Source organism: Lepisosteus oculatus, chromosome 12 (genome assembly GCF_040954835.1).
Source record: "Lepisosteus oculatus isolate fLepOcu1 chromosome 12, fLepOcu1.hap2, whole genome shotgun sequence".
Classification (NCBI taxonomy): domain Eukaryota; kingdom Metazoa; phylum Chordata; class Actinopteri; order Semionotiformes; family Lepisosteidae; genus Lepisosteus; species Lepisosteus oculatus.
Genome location: NC_090707.1, coordinates 13044086 through 13063644, shown reverse-complemented (window position 1 = coordinate 13063644; position 19559 = coordinate 13044086). Strand labels below are relative to the sequence as shown.

Here is a 19559-nt window from a genome sequence, read left to right as displayed (position 1 = left end):
GTATAGGAGAGGTTTAGCTGAACATTTTTGTTTATGATCCGTGAGACGATCTTAATTTTAGCCCAGTATGTAGTATGCTACGCATTCATTTATTGAATAGGACTGTCATACGCAGTTACATTATGAGCAAACGTTACACGTTGCAGACAAATGCTGTATAATTGTACTATATTCCAGTTTTAACGACGTCTAGAGACTTTATTATTCTTCACAAAAATAAAAAAGGAATAAAAATGCAAGTTTATATCCTTTTCCTAGGAAAAACTAAAAGTTTTAAAATGTAAAACATGCTAGAGTAAATACATTTAGCGTTGCTTTACCTGGCTATTAGCGTTGTATCAAATGCTTTTAAAACATCTGGTATTACAATATTTACATATTTCTTATCACACCTGAGCTTTTATAGCAGAATTTCGGCTACATATGTTCAGGTTGTGAATTTGTTCTACTACACAAAACTTTTGTGTTCATGATAAATAAGTTATTTTAGGCTTCCGACACAGCTACGTTTGTGGTTGCTCTTTGTACCAGATTCCAGATAAAGAAGCAGTTGAGCAGTTTTGTTCTTTATTCGGTATCATAAACCATCATAAACCATCATACATTTTCTGAAATAATTTCAGCCTGGATTGTTCACTTAAAAACCGCAGCAACATGACTACCACATAAAAGAAAATCTCCAAAATATCTGAACAAGTATTTTTATTAATATCTTTTATAGACCATTAAACATGCAATATAATTCAGGCCCAGTTTACTGTTTAATATTTCTCTGCAGCAAATAACACATGAAAGTTTGCACTGCTTTAAGTGTTAGCCACTGCAGTGCTTATTGTTGTGGTGTGCAATCCTTGTCCTAGGACAAGTTCTACAAGTTTTTAACAGTCAAATGGCAAATATAACCATTCTAAAAACTGTTTTAATCCCTTCTAATTGATCATTAAATGGCACTAGGACCCCTGTTGCAATCTCCCTAGTTTAGTGTTTTTTTTTTGTTCACGTGAGTGCCTTTAGTCATTCTCTGACTTGCCCTGCAAGTAGTAGTCACATTCTCATGGTTATATTTCAGTTCCCTATCTTGAGAAAAACAACAACAAAGCTTTTTTTTTTTTACACTGCTTTATTGTGATCATGGTTGTCTGTTTAAGTGCATGTCTCTGCAAAATGAAATCGGTTTCTCGGATGACGGGTTTAACCAAGTCAGTGTTGTGTATGAGTGGCTAGAGCCTTAGGTTAAATGTGCCCTTAATCCCCCCAAGGTTGAGCAATCCTGGTCCTGGAGGAACAGTGTGTCTGCAGGTTTTCATTCCAACTCAGCTCTTAATGACCTCAATCAGGTTATTATTGGCTTAAGAGGACCAATTTGACAAACTTCTTACACATCGTCGTGCTGGTCTTTTGAAGAGAGCTCCAGTAGGTAACCTGCAGACACATTGTCAGGGTTATCCCTGCCCTAGACTTACAGTATGAAGCACAACAAAACAACACATCATTTTCAATAACTGCTTATCCAATTCAGGGTCATGGTGGCCCGGATCCTATCCTGGGAAGCACTGGGAATAAGGGGTTGTATACTCCCTGATATGAGGCCAGTCCATCATAGGACACATACAGAGACAAATACGCACACACACAGAGTAGGGCCAATTTTTACCAAAGCCATTTTATTCCGGCCAATATGGGAGCAATGAGCACCATTTGTATACATTTTCTTAGGCACCAAAATGGTGAATTCCACAAATGGTGCTCATGACTGGAATAAAAACAAAAACTTTAGATCTGACTATTCCTTCTAAGATTTTTAACAAATTGTAAGGACTAGATTTTAGTGGCTGTTTTATGTCTTATTCCACTGAAAACTATCATGTTGGAAGGGACCGCAGCGTAAATACAGAGGGAGCAGTTGGAGGAACAAGAGAAGCAGAAACATATTCATCATTCATCACCGTCCTCTTCCTCAAAGTATTGAGTCATTCAAGAAAGCCTTGTTCTGTTCAGATATGGAGACCAGATTCTGGCAAAGTAATCTGAACATTATTACACAGAACTTGGTATCTTATTTATTTGTCAAAATTACGATTTTGTATATTGTATAATCATCAGGCTACACATATTATGTGCATGGATTCCCATTCATTCTTGGACAGTCATGTTATGGGAAGAGAGATATAGTTCAGAATAATACATTTTGTTAGGACACAAGTTATTTCTCTCTTTGGACAGAATTCTGATTTTTACACCTGCAGGAAGAAAGACTGTGAAACACATAGATTGAACATACAGTACGTGTATAGATTTGTAAATCAGTATATAGTTGTGTTATTTTCTTTTTAATAAATATTTGTTTGTCCTGTCAAGTTTGAGCCTGATTTATTACTGCATCGCCAGGGCTGTGCTGGAGAATAAAAAGAGCTCACTTGCCTCACATTGTGCTAAAACTCGGTTATTTCCTCACACCATATTTTGTAACAATATAATAAATGACGATGGCAAAAAAGGCATTGTGAAGACTGAGAACCAAAAAAATTGTAAAACTATATTATGCTGCCAACATGATGTTTAGTTTCCTGTGAGTGTTCGTGAATCATTGTGCAATGTAAAGGAGAAGTCAGCCTCTTTTTAAAGATGTTTCAATAGACGTTGTTCTAAAATCCTCTTCTGTGGTGTGACTGAACATATCTCCAGGAACAGAGACACACTGAGCCTTTTCATTAAGGAGAATTTTGACATTTGGGACCATTCTGTGATGTTTATCAATTCGGTGTAAGATAAAGTAGCATTTAATTTTGAATTGGATCCAGACAGTGTCTGTATCTAATCTCGATGAGTTTAACTAGAAAAAAATCAAAATTTGTTGATATGAAAAGGGTAGCAATGTGATTTGTGTAATGTTTGTTTGCCCTAGGCTTGGCAGATCTTTCCTGTTATATGTGCTTAATCATTAAACGCTCTTCTGGTACTGCAGAAGGTACTGTATCTGAGGCCTTCCTGAGATGAAAACAAAAAGCTCCTCTCTCACGAGTAATTAAGCCCTGTCAGTGAATTTAAAAGGTTGGCCACTAGGTGGGGCATCGCCCTACATTTTACTTTATTACGTTTCATCTTCCTTCAGAATAGGTTGTTTTCACATTAGCATGTGTGTAATACACGTTGTTTGTTTTGTCATACAGCAAGGTAATTAAAGGCTAATGATAAACAACACTAATTACACATTGATTTGCATGACAAATATCAAAGCCAGTGCAGACCTTTCAACATCTTGTAATATGACAAAGTGAATTCAAAATAGAAATTACCTACACTGTCCATTAGGACGAAATACTGTAAAACTGTGGATTATGCTTTTTTCATATAAATTAACCAGTAGACATTATTCTTTACTCTAATTTGGTGAATCCCTATATATGAATCTATTTGTTCAAGGATTCAGAATGTTTATTTTAATGCTTACATTAAATTACAAATATATTTGCAAATATTTCCCCCTCTCCTTTGGAATAAGGAAATACAATATCTTTGTTGTCTTATTTATTTAATTATTCATCCACAGTGTGGGTTAATTCAGTTGTAATTGATCACATTACTAGTTCTATGTTGTATGTGTGGCACTGAGGTGAGAAGGGAATTATGTTGTTTTTGTATTATAATGTTAAGCAGTTGTGTGACAAAGTTAAAAATGGCTAAAATAATTAAATTTCCTCAGGAAGTGGTCTTTGAACCAGGAAGTGGTCTTTGAACAGGTACTGATAATGTAGGAATTGCAGTTCAAAAAAGAAATGTTTCATTGTTTTACTTTCTTTTTCAGAATTTTCATAAACCACATAATAGTTGGCCTACGTATGAACAAAAGTTAAGCTGCAGTGCAGTGACCTAGATATTGTTTGACTGTATAAGGACTTTAAAAAAAGGTTGGTGTAAGCTACTGCACAACTAATCCTACACTAGAGATCAAATGGCAACAAAGAATAACAAATGAAGAGGTCAGGTGAAATACAAGGCTTTGTTAACCCAGCAGAATGGCTCACTGCTGCACTGCCTTGTGTTACTCTGGTCATGTGATCTATCTGGACTTTCAGTGACTGTCTTGTTGAATGCTGAAGAAGCATTAAAAAAAAACAAATACCACATTATCTACAATTTCTTGCCTTTACACTCTGTGGGAGAGTGCTAAACTTGAGCAATTAAAACCAAAGCTGTAAAAACTTCCGGCAGAAGCATGAAAAGTAAGTGCCAATGAATCTCTAATCAGATCCAAACCTCAGATAGTGCTAAATGCTTTGTGTCTTTACCCAGAAGTGTTCATATTTAACTCACACAAATTGCTATCCTTGTGTTTATTTACTGATAGTTTACATTGGAAATGTCCTAAAAAAAGAAGGTGTTTAAAGGTGAGACTAAGCAGAGACTGGTAACAGCAGCATAACACAAGAACATACAGAACAATACAGTGGAAATAACATCTGACTCATCTTGCTTGTTTGGTAGCTTGGAACACAGGTGGATCTAAACTCTCATCCTGACTTTCTTAAAGGAGACCAGAGCTTGTGCCGAGAGCTCATGTTGCAACCATATGGCCTGAGAACCTGTTCTGGACGCTCCCAACTCTCTATGTAAAGACGCATTTCCTATACTTCAACTAAAACAAATTCATAACCTTTTCAAATTGTGATCCTATATCCTGGTTTCAATACTGCTGTGAAAAATAGTCCCCTGGGTGGGCACAAGTTATACCCCTTTTCATACACATTTTGTGCATGTGGATCAAATCTCCTTTGAATGCACTTTGTTCTGGATTGAAGATAGTTAGCTGCCATAACCTGTTTGAGTAAAATAATCCCCTGTGACCAGGAATCCTTCTTTTTGTACTTTTTTGTATTGTGAACAAAACTGAGCACATCATTCTAAACCATGTCTTATTAATACATGGTAAAGCATGAATATAATGTCCTTTGACATAAATTCAACAAGTTTTTCTGTCTGAGTCTGTCTGTCTTTTATTGCTTCCTCACCTGGTCTTGATGAAGACAGAAGAATCTATATAAACATTCATATTCCTTTCATGCATAGTTTTCCTGCACCTCAGAATTCCCCATGCAATATGGCACATGACATTTAATGGAGACAAGTGCCAAGTATAGTATGCAGCTAGCATAAACATAAACTATTAATATAAAATGGGAAATACCTAGCCTGAAGAGGTTACATCTGAAATAGACTTTTTTAATAAAGACACATAATTTTGTTCTTCTATATAAATGAAAAGGGAAATATGTCCAAGGTATATTCTTGTTTTTTTGTGCAGATCACATTACACTAAAAAAACAAAAAAAAAAATTGCCATTTCTCTCGCCAGTCCATGATTTTGTCTTTGTAATCCCCTTGCTTCCCTTTCTGTGTTACCCCTCCCCCTGTTTTTTGCATCATCTGCAAATCTAACTAATTTACTACATTAGAATCTTTTATAGAGCTCAGAAAGAGCAACAGGACTAAAGCAGATTACACAGCTGCTTCACTGCTTATATCTGACCAATTGGAGGTTATGTCCCTCAAGATGATGCAGTGTTTCCTATTTGTTAAGCAGTTCTCTGTCTGAGTTATTCATTACCTTGAATTTCTATGGGTTTTAATTTGAGAATAAATCCTTTATGAGGGATCTTGTCAAAATCATTTTTGAAAATCTAAGAAGAAGTAAAAAGAATAAGTCTGATTGGTCTATAGTTTCCTGATTTATTCCCATCTATCCATTTTCGAACCACTCCATCCAATTCAGGAGTTTTTATCCAAATCAGCAAGCAACAAGAGAAAGGCAGGCTTCACACTGAATGGGACACCAGTCTATTACAGGGCAGACACACCAGGACCAGTTGTTTCAGAAGCCATTAATTCCTACTGGAATCCCATACTAACATGAGAAGAACATACAAGCTCCACACAGACAGCAACCCAGATCTGGAATTGAACCCAGGGATCCAGGGATAGGAGACAGCAATGCTGACCACTGCACCACCTTGCCACCCTTTTCATGAGCTTGTGATACAAACACAATTCTCCAATCTGTGGGTATGACTACCATTGTACTTGAAAGTTGAAATAGCTTAATGTCGATGAGTTATCAGGCCACTGCAATTTATAGCCATCTTAGTCCCTGTCGAATCTTAAAGTGTCTGTTATGCTATAATTATCCAATTCTGATGGTGCCTTTTCAAGAACTTATAGCTTATTATAGGTACGTTCTTTTGTCCAAACCTCTATGAAATATTCAATTTGCATGTTTACTATTTCTTCATCGTCTCCAATTATTAATGTTTTACTATCTCATTAAACTCCCTTTTCATTATTTTTTTGCCTTTGTTGCATAATTGTTTTCTGCCTCTCTCTGGGCAATTCTACTGTCTTTTTACAGTTTCATGCAGAGGCTCCGCGTACAGTTTTTGTATCTTTTATTCTTGGGTCCTTTTTATGCAGTCTTCATATTGCTCTCATTTTCCCATTTTTGTAATTTTTCCTTTAAACATTCAAGGACTTTCTTCTTTTGACTGCATGCATCCATTAAGCATCTACACTTGGAGGCTCTGCCTCATTCTTCCATAATCTACATTTCTAAATGAATAAACTATATTAATTTTAGACGTTATAGATTTTGTGTAGATACCACATGTTATTTGGATACAATTTCGAAGATGTTTTAGTGCACTTGTTCCCTATATCATCGTGGTTGTTTCAAAAGAACAGATCAATAACAGCATCTTCCTTACGGTGCGTTTACGAACTGGATTAGGAAGCAACCATCAATCATTTTGGCCACATCAATTTCAGCTTCTGTTTTTCCATCACAATATCTCAATTTATGTGTGGAAATCTCCAAGTAATTTAATGTTACCTGTGCTACATACAGGTACCTGTAATCTGCTTATACAGTAGGGCACTTGCACCCATGTCCAAGCAGTCAGTAGAATATAAAAATGAGACCACAGAATTAGTATTTTCCAATTTCCTCTTTCTTCTGTATTCTAGCTTGCAGATTGCCACCTCTTCTATCTTCCTGTCTTTCCAAAAATATGTGTATCCATTCATTTTATATTCACCCTTGTTATCCTTGCCTAGCTGTTTTTCAGTTATTATAATGTCATAGCTTCTGTTAATGCAGTAGTCTCAATATCTATTCCTCGTTTTTTCTAGCATTGATGTACAAGCATTTAAGAATAAATATGTTAATTGTTTTAACTCTTGGTTTTGCCTTAAGCTTGTGAGATTCTTGCCTGTTCTCTAGTTCTGTTCTCTAGTTTAAATTCTCCACAAATATTCTACACATAAGCATCCCCAATATATAAGTCAGTCCCTGGTTCAGGTGCATCATATCCTGCTTATATAGGTTCTGATTGTTCAGGAAAGGCCAGTACCCCATAACTACTCTTCTTTCTTCTTTAAAAATATCTCAATATTTCTTCTTCTAACAAACTGTTATATGTAATGAACATCAAAAGAAACTTACCTCTTAAAACATCAAGAAATGCAAAAAGTATTTTTCAGGGAAAATTGAAAAAAAATGTTTTGGTAGCAGTTGCACTGACATTGTACTGAATAGACATGACAAGGCAGGGGGATTGATATTTGTCATCAAAGGGGTGATCATCAGGCTGTGAAAGTTACAGGCTAGTAGTGTGTGTTGCCACCGATGGAGGCAATATGAGCTACAGCCTACATCTGGGATGCATGCTTTGCACCTGGTTGCCAATGCTGTCTTGGAGGATTCCCTCCCATTTCTCTCGTAGAGCCTGGATTTGTGTCTCTATATCCTAGATCCCATACATCATCCCAGCGCATCCCACACATGTCCGATGGGTCTCAACCTGGAGGTGCAGGGCGTCCATCGCATAACTCATACATTCTCCTCTCACAAAAAAGCCTTTCTTACACTGTTAGCGGATGTTATCGTGCTGGAAAGTTGTCACATCAATTTAAGCAGGCAGGAAGAGCCTCTCTATCAAACCCAACAAATAGTGTATTGCTCTATACATCTGTGTCACACTTGCTGAAATCCAGCAGTTTGGTCTACTCCAAACTTCTTGACTCATAATGCTACTTCATTGCTAAAGAAGTCTTGGCTCAATTGCTAATGAGTCTACTTGAGGTGACCTAGTCCAGTTTCCAGCATGCCCATAGCATAAAGGTGTTGTTCCTTTGATCGGGGGGTAGATTGGTACTTTCCTGTATTTTTCTTTCATGGCTTTCACCAGATTCCCAATTCAACAGGTTAAAGCATGTAATCAGTTTGAAAAACATGTATTCGTTCTTCTTCTAAAAAACATGAAATGTATAAAATTATGTCGGTGGTGTCGGCTTTCAAAAAGTCACAACTTGTCAATTTCCCAAAAGGAGGAAAATAGAAGAGTTCTAATCTTTCTAGAGTTCTATATTTAGTTGTGTGTCAAGAACAGATACAATACAACCTCAAAGGGTTTCAACAATCTTCTTGAATTTGAAATGTTTTGTTGAATGGAAACAAACATCCTACATCCTCCAGATGGGAATAAGAAATGAACCCTTGTTTCTGGTGTAACACAGATGTGTAATCATTGAGGAATGTTTAGTGAGATTTTTGCCTCTTTACCATTTGAACAATGTTCCCATGTTCTGCAATGCTGTTTTTCTCACACAGTTTACTATTTAGTTTTAAATCCTGATTACACAACAAAGCATTATATGTGAGATAAAAACAAGCCATTATCCTTCAATTGGCAGAAATAAACCAGAGGTAGAATATTCCGTACTGTACATCATATTATGCACATTGAGAGAAACCAACTAAAGCACTTAAAACAGAAGCATAAAAATAACAGATCAGAAAGATTCAGTGGCAGAAAGATGTTTAATGAATGCTAACATATTTAAATCAGTTCACAATAAGTTGTATAGACGGGCTTTTTTACAATAAAATAGAGATTTCTTTGATACGGTATTACAGTAGATACAATGTATTAAAGTTTAGCCATTGTGGTTTTGTAACTTAACATTTGCAGAGTCAGCTGCTGTGTTAGTGAGGCAGTAGTTCAAGGAACTGTAAATTCATTATGTAGTTTCTGTATCTGAATGTTTTGTTCTAATATCCTTCCTAAAGCAAATAAAGCATCAATTACTTATATATTGTTCAAAATGAATCCCTAAAATCTTAAGAGCTATATAATAATTAATACAATACTTGAACAATTGCTGCTAGTATTACTGTAGCTATAATCCAACTAAATGATGTCCTGAATAGAACACAAATTAAAATTTTACATTCAAAGAGTCTCAGGATGCAAGCCCCTATACATCTGCAAAGATACAGTCTTTAAGAAGATATTTAAAATGGATATGCTTTCCGCACATGGAAGTGATTATCATAATTAATTGACATGTTAATGTAGATACAGAGTCCTTTCTCAAGATTCTAGAAATGATTGGACCTGTTTACGTTATAATTACATTGGCTGGCTAAGCTCTTTATTTTTCAGGCAGAATTTGGCATTTGCGTTCCATCATGCTATTCAGCAGCTTTCTCAATTTTGTCCTGCTGTTTTACTGCAAGATGAATTGTTTCTGGTGAGCATACATTACTGCTAAGCTGTCGCCATTATGATTATAGCTGTAATGGCCTATTTTTGATCAAATAATACTGAAGGCATTTCACACTTCAGCTTCATGACTGCCTGGAGGAGAATGTAGTTTTCAGTGACCCAAAATTGCTAATTAAAATGGACAATGTCTTGCATAAATAAGATATGACTGAGTGACAGTTGACATAAAATGCATAAAATGCACCCCATCTTTGATCTTACTGTGATCTGAATAATATAATACAATTTTAAAAAAGGAAAAATGAGACAATAAATAAATGTACACACATAAAGGTAATATACAGTACTCTTGGAAACAAAATCGGAACAATTAGAGTACAGCAGACTGGTTTTGCTAATGAATGCACTATTTTTATCATTTTTACAAAATGCATTGAATACCTAAAACATTTTCTCACACTCGTCAGGAAAAATTCTATTGCAGGCAAACAAAGCAACCTTCAGGAGGAGATCTATTTCAAGGAGTACTATTTAACTATAAAGTAAAAATTTAAATAAATTCTTCTTCAGATTTCTTTAAAACAAAACAAATAAATTTACAGTTAAGTAAAGGAACTACTTTTAGGCACACACATGTCCTCAAGAAACAATCTTTTAGAGTCACAACATGTCTCCATGTACTTTTGAACAAGCAGTACTTTTAAATTTGCCAGCGTTTCAAGTGAAACTTCCACATTCATGACTGTTCTAAAAATCTGTTTCCTACAATCTTTGTTTAAACCTACAACCCCATCAGACTGTTAAAATGTGAAATGTTCCATGATTCTTTAACTGCTAACTGCTACTCATTAACTGTTTGTATTCTAAAAATATTTGCTTTTCGCTGTAGCCTTAATGTTCATAAGTAATATATATGTAACAAAAATATTGGTGAAACTAAAATTGACTGTAGGGCAGCTGCTTTTCAAGTTGTCTTGCACTTATTCATTTTTAAATCTTTATCCTAGAAATTGGTTCTAACCAAAGTCACTCTTTTTCTTAGTTTTACAGTTAATATACACCTCCTGTGACCCTGTGTAGATGGAAACACATCCACATTAACACAATTTGTAAGTACAGTATGAATATACTGTGTGTTACAATACATAAGAATGTGAAACCAGTTTTACCTGATGTAACCAGGAATTTCATGTTTTACATACATATTTAGGGAATCCATGAAACCTCTTATTAATTTATTTTTTAATTTAGTGAATTTTCCGGTTTTATATTTTCAAAGAAACATGCAAAAGGCATTTTGAGCTTAGAGAAAAAAAACAAATTGTAGCATATACTTTGTGGTGCCGTTCACTTTTCACAAGGAGGAGATCTTGTTTTTACACTGCATTGCATTCTGTTCACAATTACATATTTAGGGCTTTTCGACAGAGACTGATGCTGGGTCTTTAGAAGATGTCATGACTTTCTCATAAATTCCAAGGGGTGACTTCTTTGACATTATTCAAAGGAACAATAGTTCCGTCTACATCTGTCACATTCTTTTTTTTGAGTGTGTTAGTTGTTTTTGTAATTTGAGCATCACTTCAAGTCAATCAGGGATTTCAACCTTGTCATTAACCACCATTCTTCTGTAACGTTCTTTATATGAAGTGCCCTACATTTGCACAGGATTTGATTGGTCCAGTAAGTTTCCACTGCAGATCTAATGGCAAAGGGACATCTTGTTCTTTGAGAACTCAATGCGACTGTTTGGATCAATGAGGTGGAAAGGACAACTTTGTAATGTTGGGAGGATTTATACTTGCTAGTAGGAGCAATCGCGTGAATAGGAAAGGAAAATCAACTTTTCTCAAGAATGAGCCCTTGAAGCTGGCATTAAAGAAACGTGCATATGTTGTGTTTATAAGGACATATGTTGTGCAGTATGAAGTATTTAGTGTTTGCTGTCTGGGAACAGTAGATAGTGTAAGCAGATGACATATGCTTTTGACTTCTGTAGTGCTAATTTCTGAGAAATTTTCATTTTCAAAAAGGACCTTTCAAGCTCTGAGCCTAGACCAAGTTAGATTTCACACTTATTTTCACTTACCAAATAGATATTGAAGCCCATAATAAGAAAACCGTGATGTCATTTTAGTATATTATTTAAATGGGGGAATTAATTCATGTTTCTTCAGGAAAGTCCTCTGCAAACTTGACTTCACTTGAAGATGCTGCACAGGCGAAACATTTTCTAATATGTTTTAAAATATGTTACGTTTTCTGATATGTGCATTACTCACTTCATATTCTGTTAATTATGAAAGTGGGACTTTTTAATCAGTATATTGAAGAGTACTGTATTTTTTCAATAATACATATTTAGGATACATCCATTAGGGTGGGTTGTATAAGCAATAAAATAAATAGATTTTACACAGCATGTCTTGTGATACAATCTTTCTAAATGGTACCTGCTGTTAAAAATGAGAGTTATTTTAAGAACCTAACCTTTTCTGAACCTCTTTTTAAAGAAAACCTGGCATATTTTTATTTTGTAAAACATTACATTACATTCTATACACCATCTGAGAACTGTTGTATTAATTGCATTAATGTTTTTTCCATAGTGGAATGTAGAATTGTTCATTTTTTATATGCAAAGATATTTGAAACAGGATAAGAATGTATTTGTAAAAACATAAAGTAACAAATTAAGCTATATTAATTCTAGGATTATTATAATAAACGGTGCATCTTCACATCTTCTTTAAAGCCATTTAGAGCAGGCTATTTAGGGAAATAAAGAACACTCCACACCAGGATTTGTCAGTAATTTCCTTTTATTGCGGGCGAAGACGTCTACCTACTACAAATAGAGCAAGCAGACTGGTGACTGATAAGACACATTTTCTGTGCATTTAATTAAATGATGTCTGAATTTTTATTTCCCATGGTTAAAGTAGTAAATTATAAGTGTGTTCACAAGCTAGAAAATGTGCTGACATAAAATAAATTAATATCTTGCTCAATGAAAATGCATTTTAATGGTCTTCTGTGGCCTTTGCTGTACTGGAATTATTATTATTATTATTATTATTATTATTATTATTATTATTATTATTATTATTATTATTATTATTCAAATACATTTTTTTTACAATTATTATGGCTATTTCTGGTTAGTCAGGTTTCAATGGCTCAGATTTCCCAGAAAAGGCTCTTTTTCCATATGTCACTAATGAGTCATTGTGTCTGTGTTGATGTCACTGAACTGTGTTAACGGTTTTTTAGATTGCAAGCCCTTTAATTTGAAATCTACAGAAGACAGTAGATATGACCTTCAGATAATAACATTATGATCCAGTGAAATCATAACAGACACCTCAAGTGGCGTTTTTACCAAAATGTCCAGACAATATTACGTCTCATCTCTAACCTTTGTGACTTACCTTTCTTGGATTGCCTGCTGAGAAGGTTAAAGGTCATTGCATTCTTCATTGTCAGTTTATACTCCAGGGAATTGTGATCAAATGACTCCTACATGTACAAAACAGGAGTGCAATATTTAAAGTGTTTACAGATAGACAAAGACGGTTAGTTATGCATTCAGAAATCTAATGTACAATAGTTTAGCATAGTTTACCAACTCATTTAATATTAATATAACATATATTACAACAGAAGGAAGAAAAGGGATAACCAAATTAGATTTTGTAAATTGAATCTCCATTTCTTTGCATGCAGTGCTGTGTTTATTCGGTTTTGGTTTTTTTAGAGGAGGTTTATTAAATGATTATAGGTTTAAGTGACTGGGTATAAATATTTCAGAAATTGTCATTCTAACAGTAAATGTCCCACACAGTTCACATAAAAAGATATGTGGATTTTACAAATATGAAGAATGTTTCCTTGGTCATTTCTTGTTTTTTTTTTCTTACTCACCTTTCTTGTATTTTTATTAAATATTTGCTAGAAGGTCATATCTTATAAATTCTAATAAATAAGTGATCAAAGCAATGTAATTTAGGACCTGGACTCATGTTTCTAGACAATATTAGCATATAATTGATTTTGTTCAAACGAAAGACCTCCAGATTTCTGAACAAGACTCTAAGGAGTTGAATTCATTATGACTGTAAAATTCTTTTGTCTTAAGCTCTTCCAGCAAAACAATAAAAATACAGAACTATTCTGAGTATTTAAAATGTTGCATAAAGGTTCAGGCTTAGAAAAAAAACTCAACAGCTTGACAACCTCTTAAAGCAGTTCCCATTGTGCAACTTTGATCCATAATCAGGAACAAAACTCTTTCATTTCCTATTAATATATTAAGAATTAATGCATTTATAAATTATGCAATAATTTAGAAGACATTTTTTATTTATAAATACAAATAGCGACACTGGCTGAGAAACAACAGTTGAAATTTTCAACGTATAAATTGTGAAGAGCAGAAAGAATTTATCAGGTTCCCCAGTAAGAATATGATTGCTTCCTCATTCAAATAAAATAAATTTAAGTACATGACAGTAATATATTCACAACCTACAGGTTTCTAATAATAGGGCTATTACTGGTAATTTTAAAGGTTATTTAAAATACTGAAACAACCACTCAGTGTAATTTGTTTTTAATTCAATACAGGTTAATAACATAATATTAGGAGACCATTGTCTTTATTACAGTTATTAGCTACTTATTTAAAGCTTTTGAGAGAGGCATAGCATGAAGAACTCCAAATTCAATTATGTGTAAAACCTAAGGCCACTTTTACTGTGAAGGCACTGTTTGCAGCTAAGAGAGAAATTTGTGTCATTGAAATTAAATGCTTTTGTGGTGCTGGAAGGTTCTTGTTTTTAATGGAATTACAGAGTGTGGTGTACTGAGATGATTAAAATCTGTATTCCCAGAATGTGGCAGGCAAAAATCAATAACTGCAAGCACAGCTTTGCTGCCTGATGTGTATCCTAGGGTTGCCATGAACTAATAGAAAAATAATAATTAAAACCAAATCACCACATTAATTTGTTTTCCATCAGTCTCTTGAGAGATCATCTTTACTAGTTCTTTTGGAAGCTCATTATACTTTATAATCAAGACTCTTTAAAAATCCCTTTTAAGGAGACAGCCTGTTTGCCCTTCCCCCAATGTGCTTGCATTGCAGTCATTGTACTTGCACTTATTATGTTACAAATGACCGAGGTAAGGCTGACATTCTCATTGCATGCAAAAGACCCAGCCTGCAAAGCTTTTTCTAATGAAGCAGCTTTGTGCAATCTCCCTGTGTGTTAATACTAATGAAGATTCCCCAATACAATTAAAGCCACAGAGCATGGTCGCAGAGGAAACAAAACACAAAATATTTTTTCTACAATTTTTTGATGACCCAGTGAATCTAATTTCAACCAGCTCATGTGAAACTGGTGTTTCGTTCTCAGATTTGACCCCGTCTCTTAACTTAAAGGAGGCGAAGAAAAAAATCAATGAACTCACGAGACAGGGAACAAGCATATAAGCCTGTTTTAAATTCCGAAAGCTGAATAAGGATTTTTACCCTCTTAATTTATGAGCGACTTTGTTTCTAAATTACTGTATCCAATTACTTATAGTGCATGTGCGATTTGGTTAAAGAAAGAGCACTGTACTACAATTAAAGAGCAATTGTTTTCATCAACATTTAGAACATAAAAGCTTTACATTTACCATTTTAGGGGAGTTAAGATTATATCTACCGATCTTCTAACTTTGTTAAGAGCTTTTCAGCATAAAATTGAAATCATGTCAGCATGCAGAATGTATCTAGCTTATTTATTAAATTTTCTTTAATTCAATGTATTTACAAATGACTGATTAGATTAAATGAAATGTGGTTATTTTAAAAGCTGCACAGAATCCACAATTCCTTTTTTCAGTTATTCATCTACAATATTTATGAACAGTGAACAGTATACAGTATGCAATTAAGTCATGTTATTTTCTAGTTAATGTAATTTCATTATTGATGTTTCATAACTCTTCTTTGGATTATTCAGTATAAATACTGTGATTTTATGTTTGAACAATAGCTGTTGTACATTATGTTACTTTTTGTTGTTGTCCAGATTAAACATAAAAATCCAGGTTGTATTCTAGGCTGGGTCACAGGATCTCTGTTCAGCCTGTTGCTGATTGTTTGCTCACAAAAACAGTAGGGTTTGCTGTAGTGATCTTACTATGAAATGAAGGATAATACTAGAATTCCCGAATTGATTTAATAGAGCAAATCGAAAAAATAAAGTTCAGTCAAATGATCAATGAATCTCACCATCAACGCAAGACTTAAATTTCTTCTTAAATCTTCCTTATGGTGAAACTGAACATGAAAGATGGATGGCATTCATTTATTCTTCTCTCAAGTCCAACACGCCTTCCACATACTGTAAACACCTATTTAGAATTAAACATCATTGCCCAGCATGGTCCTGCCAAAAATGAGAAAGTAACCAGGTCAGATTAAACTCAGAATCATTCATCTCAGTCTGGCTTGTTTATTTACCTTTATTTGTTTATCTTTTAATTGTATTTCTTTTATTTATATATCAGTGCATTCATTGATGATAATGTACCTCGTAAATCATTATCTTTTCATATGTTTATCAACAATTTATTTTGAGGAACATTTGAATTATATCCACACAACAGATTTATGTTTTTTTTCTAAGAATGAAAAACACAGAGGGCAATGCTTATTAATATATTTGGCTGATGCTTTTCATCCAAAGCAAATTATATTTGGACTCACTTATACACCTGGGCTGGCTCCTGAAGCAATCTTAGTGCATTGCTCAGTGTGCAACACTAGTGCCTATCCAGAATTTGGAACTCAAATACTTTCAATTAAGAGTTCAGATCCCTAACCACTACTAGGCGGTATGAGACAACTGAAAACTGCAAATCCCCATCATTATTTCAAAATTCTGAGGAAAACAGATACAGAAACCTTTCCTAGAGAACCTGGCTCATTTTAACAGTGTCACATATTAGCCTCCGCCCCTAAGTCTCTCCTACTACATAATTATTGCACAGTCAGTGCCCATCTCCATCCCCCCTATCAGTAGTACTTCATCAAGCAGCTTGATTACCATTTTAATTGGCTTTCTAACCATAATTTAAATGCAGGTGACTTAAAAGTCAGACATTTTATATTATTTCTGACTTTTTACATATTTATTTTTTCCAATCCTCTCATGTTTAATAACAATATACGTAATTTCACAATTGCTACAGATACATGACAACAGAACTTCGCCGTAGTCTTATCCCAAGATATCATATTTAATGTTCTGCTTCACATCTTTTTAAAAAAAAAAATCACTATCCTGTGCGACCCCCCTCCCCCATCCCCATTATTTATACCACTTTCTAATAAACCGAAACACAACTTTCACAAAACTGAACCCATGCAGTGGTTTACGTATTGGAATATTCCCATTTTTCAGCTTTGATTTTTTAAATATTTTTTTTCTCGATTGAACTGAACCTGAAAAGCAAAGTGTTACCTAAACGTGTTGCTGCTGAAGATCATAAACAATACAATTGTTTCACGAGCAATAATCAGAGTGAAAAAAACACACGTAAGCCACAGGGCACGATGCTATTATTAATAATACCAGGCAGTGTTGTTGTTTATTAATCATAAATGTAAGTTTTCATTGTTAGAGAGCCTGTGGGCTGACGTCACTTTGGTTCCTTGAAGTGAAGCTGAATAAACCTTGAGAAGAGTCTCCTTCAATCTGCTGTTAGTAACTAACACACACACACTGAGACTCAATTACTGCCCAATTCCCTTCTTTATCATCTCCCGCTACCGGTCTCTAACAATAACACAAAATCGAGAAGGAAAAGAAACATTACTTGAAATAATACTTGAAAGCAAGTCGAGGAGGGAAATACGTACAAGTGTCTAAACTAAGGTAAGTTTAACCACTTTGTGTTTTAAAGGTGGGTAGTTAGGGTTATGTATCGGTGAAAGCGTTCAGTTATTTCTCTGGATTGTACGCTGTAGATCTCTTTACTTTCCTTGTCCTTCTATACGTGTGCTCCAGGTTAACACCAAGTTGTTACAAAGATAAGGCGATCGTTCACACGCACCTTTCTTTTAACGTTGTGATAGTTTTAAATGAAAAACTTTGAGAATGTAAGAAGTCGGTCTTGTTGTCGCTTTTGATCAAGCTGGTTAAGACTTGGGCTTTTTGAGTCTCTCAGAGCGAATCTCGTCTTTGTGTCCTCACTCGTGCGGTTAAACTGTTCCTTTTTCAAACCTGTTTCAAATGAAATCCTCAGAATGTGAGCAGATTCAGGGGTGATTGTGGTTCCCCTTTCTTTGCCACTTAATTCCGTATGTTACCGTGTCCGTTGTAAGGTTTATTTTTTATGAAAACAGCGATGCGGGAGAGTCAGTAGAAGGTAAGGGAGCTGAGTGCCTTTGGTCTGTTTAATATGTCTGTCTCAGATGATGGCAAAAATCTAACAGCTCTTCATTGAGCAAACAACATTTCTAAACCACAAATTATACATTTTATAGTATGTCTCTACTTTAGATTTGCAGCTGTGCTTTAAAATGTAATATTTTTCTTATTTTAGAGGAAATCCCCATGGTTTTAGAGAGCAGTCGGCTGCCGAGTTCGTGGCTTTCTTTTTCTCTTATCTTTTGTGTTGCTTCCTTATAAAGAGAAGCAGCTGCAGCCTGGCTGAGTTGTTGAAATTTATCCCTTTGTGTATATTACAATATCCTCCATTTTTCTGCCCTCTAAACAACAAGCCTCTCGCCATCTTGGGTAATTTTAATTCCCTGATCTTTTTCACTTTTTCAAGAAAACTAATCCATACCCCTAAAGGCTGAAAGTTATGAAATGTTTGAAGGGGCGATGGTGACGTCATGTGAAGTTTAAGTAAAATTATTCGTGGGAGCGTATTGAATTTTATTGTTTTTTGTTGCTTTTATCACTTCAGTCGTGTAAATCCCATTGTAACAAATTCATTTGTGTATTTCTTTGAAGCAAAAAAGACAACATATTGTGAGATGACTTAGCATTAATATTTAAGATTTTTGTGCGTTTGTGACAGGTGGGGAAAGTGGTACTACAACAGCAGTAGTGTTCTTACAGTGCAGCTGATGACATGGAAAAGATATATCTTAAATTAGCAGAAGCAAATACGTTTTGTAATTGAATTACCGATACTTAAATATATCATGTAAATATAATAATTGGTCATTGTTACGTAGAACTTTTGATGTGGACTACGTGACGAACTAAGGTATTCAAGCTCCATTACAAACTTTTACTAATGTGTATGTAACAGTAGTGTTTTTAAAACATTAGACCCTCTTAGAAATTACCTTTTAATTTAGCAGAGAGCGTTCTTTGTTTTGGCCATGCTTTAAACACAATACTAATGTGTTGTTGAAACAGAAATAAAGAAAAAGCAACTGAAACTAAGAACCTGACTGATTTTATGGTTACTGAACTGAGAAGCGGAGGGGTACAGTTTCTGTTGTATTCTGAGTGACTTTAATTAAAAATAGTAACCTCTAGCTAGGGGTTCTTATGTCATCCTATCCTCAAGTGATACAAGAAAAGGAACTGTTCTTCTAATTTACCTGCGAACAATAGACATTTTTATTTCAAAAAGCCTATTGGTCACATGGGAAAGTTAATGGGTGGAAAATCTAAAGTTTCTATTAATATGACTAACACCTGGGATACAGTGCTTGCCACACACTTTTGATTGGTGTGTGGTTTTTGTGAACCTACTATAGTTCTTTTTTTTAACTTGAATACATCTGGGAGAACTGGTTTATTTTTAAAAAGACGTGAGAGAGACCTATTTTTTTCTTAAATAGTATAGATTTCAGGACATATTTCAGCTAGAGGACTAGCAAGGCCTTTGAAGGCAGTGAAAATGCCTATATTCTAAGATCTTAGAACTAGTAACAAAGAAATGCCATATTCATCAGAGAAGAGAAGGTGCACTTATTCA

General features: G+C 34.6%; 1 protein-coding gene and 1 long non-coding RNA gene across 3 annotated transcripts in view; one reads left to right on the top strand and one right to left on the bottom strand.

Moving 5' to 3' along the window:
- Positions 1 to 12742: 12742 nt before the first annotated feature.
- On the bottom strand, positions 12743 to 17843 carry LOC107078773 (uncharacterized). The gene is made up of 3 exons (XR_001479749.2): positions 17670 to 17843; positions 15844 to 16000; positions 12743 to 13076 (listed from the first exon to the last, which is right to left on the bottom strand). It is a non-coding gene; the product is annotated as an uncharacterized lncRNA (long non-coding RNA).
- baz2ba (bromodomain adjacent to zinc finger domain, 2Ba) overlaps positions 17308 to 19559 on the top strand; it is a 79997-nt gene continuing 77745 nt past the window's right edge. Inside the window, exon 1 of one of the 2 annotated variants that reach the window (XM_015358701.2) lies at positions 17308 to 17491. The gene's annotated coding sequence lies outside the window, so the exon portion shown is untranslated. Of the gene's footprint in view, positions 17492 to 17819; positions 17985 to 19559 lie in introns of those variants that run through there. The other variant, XM_015358702.2, reaches the window with a different exon arrangement.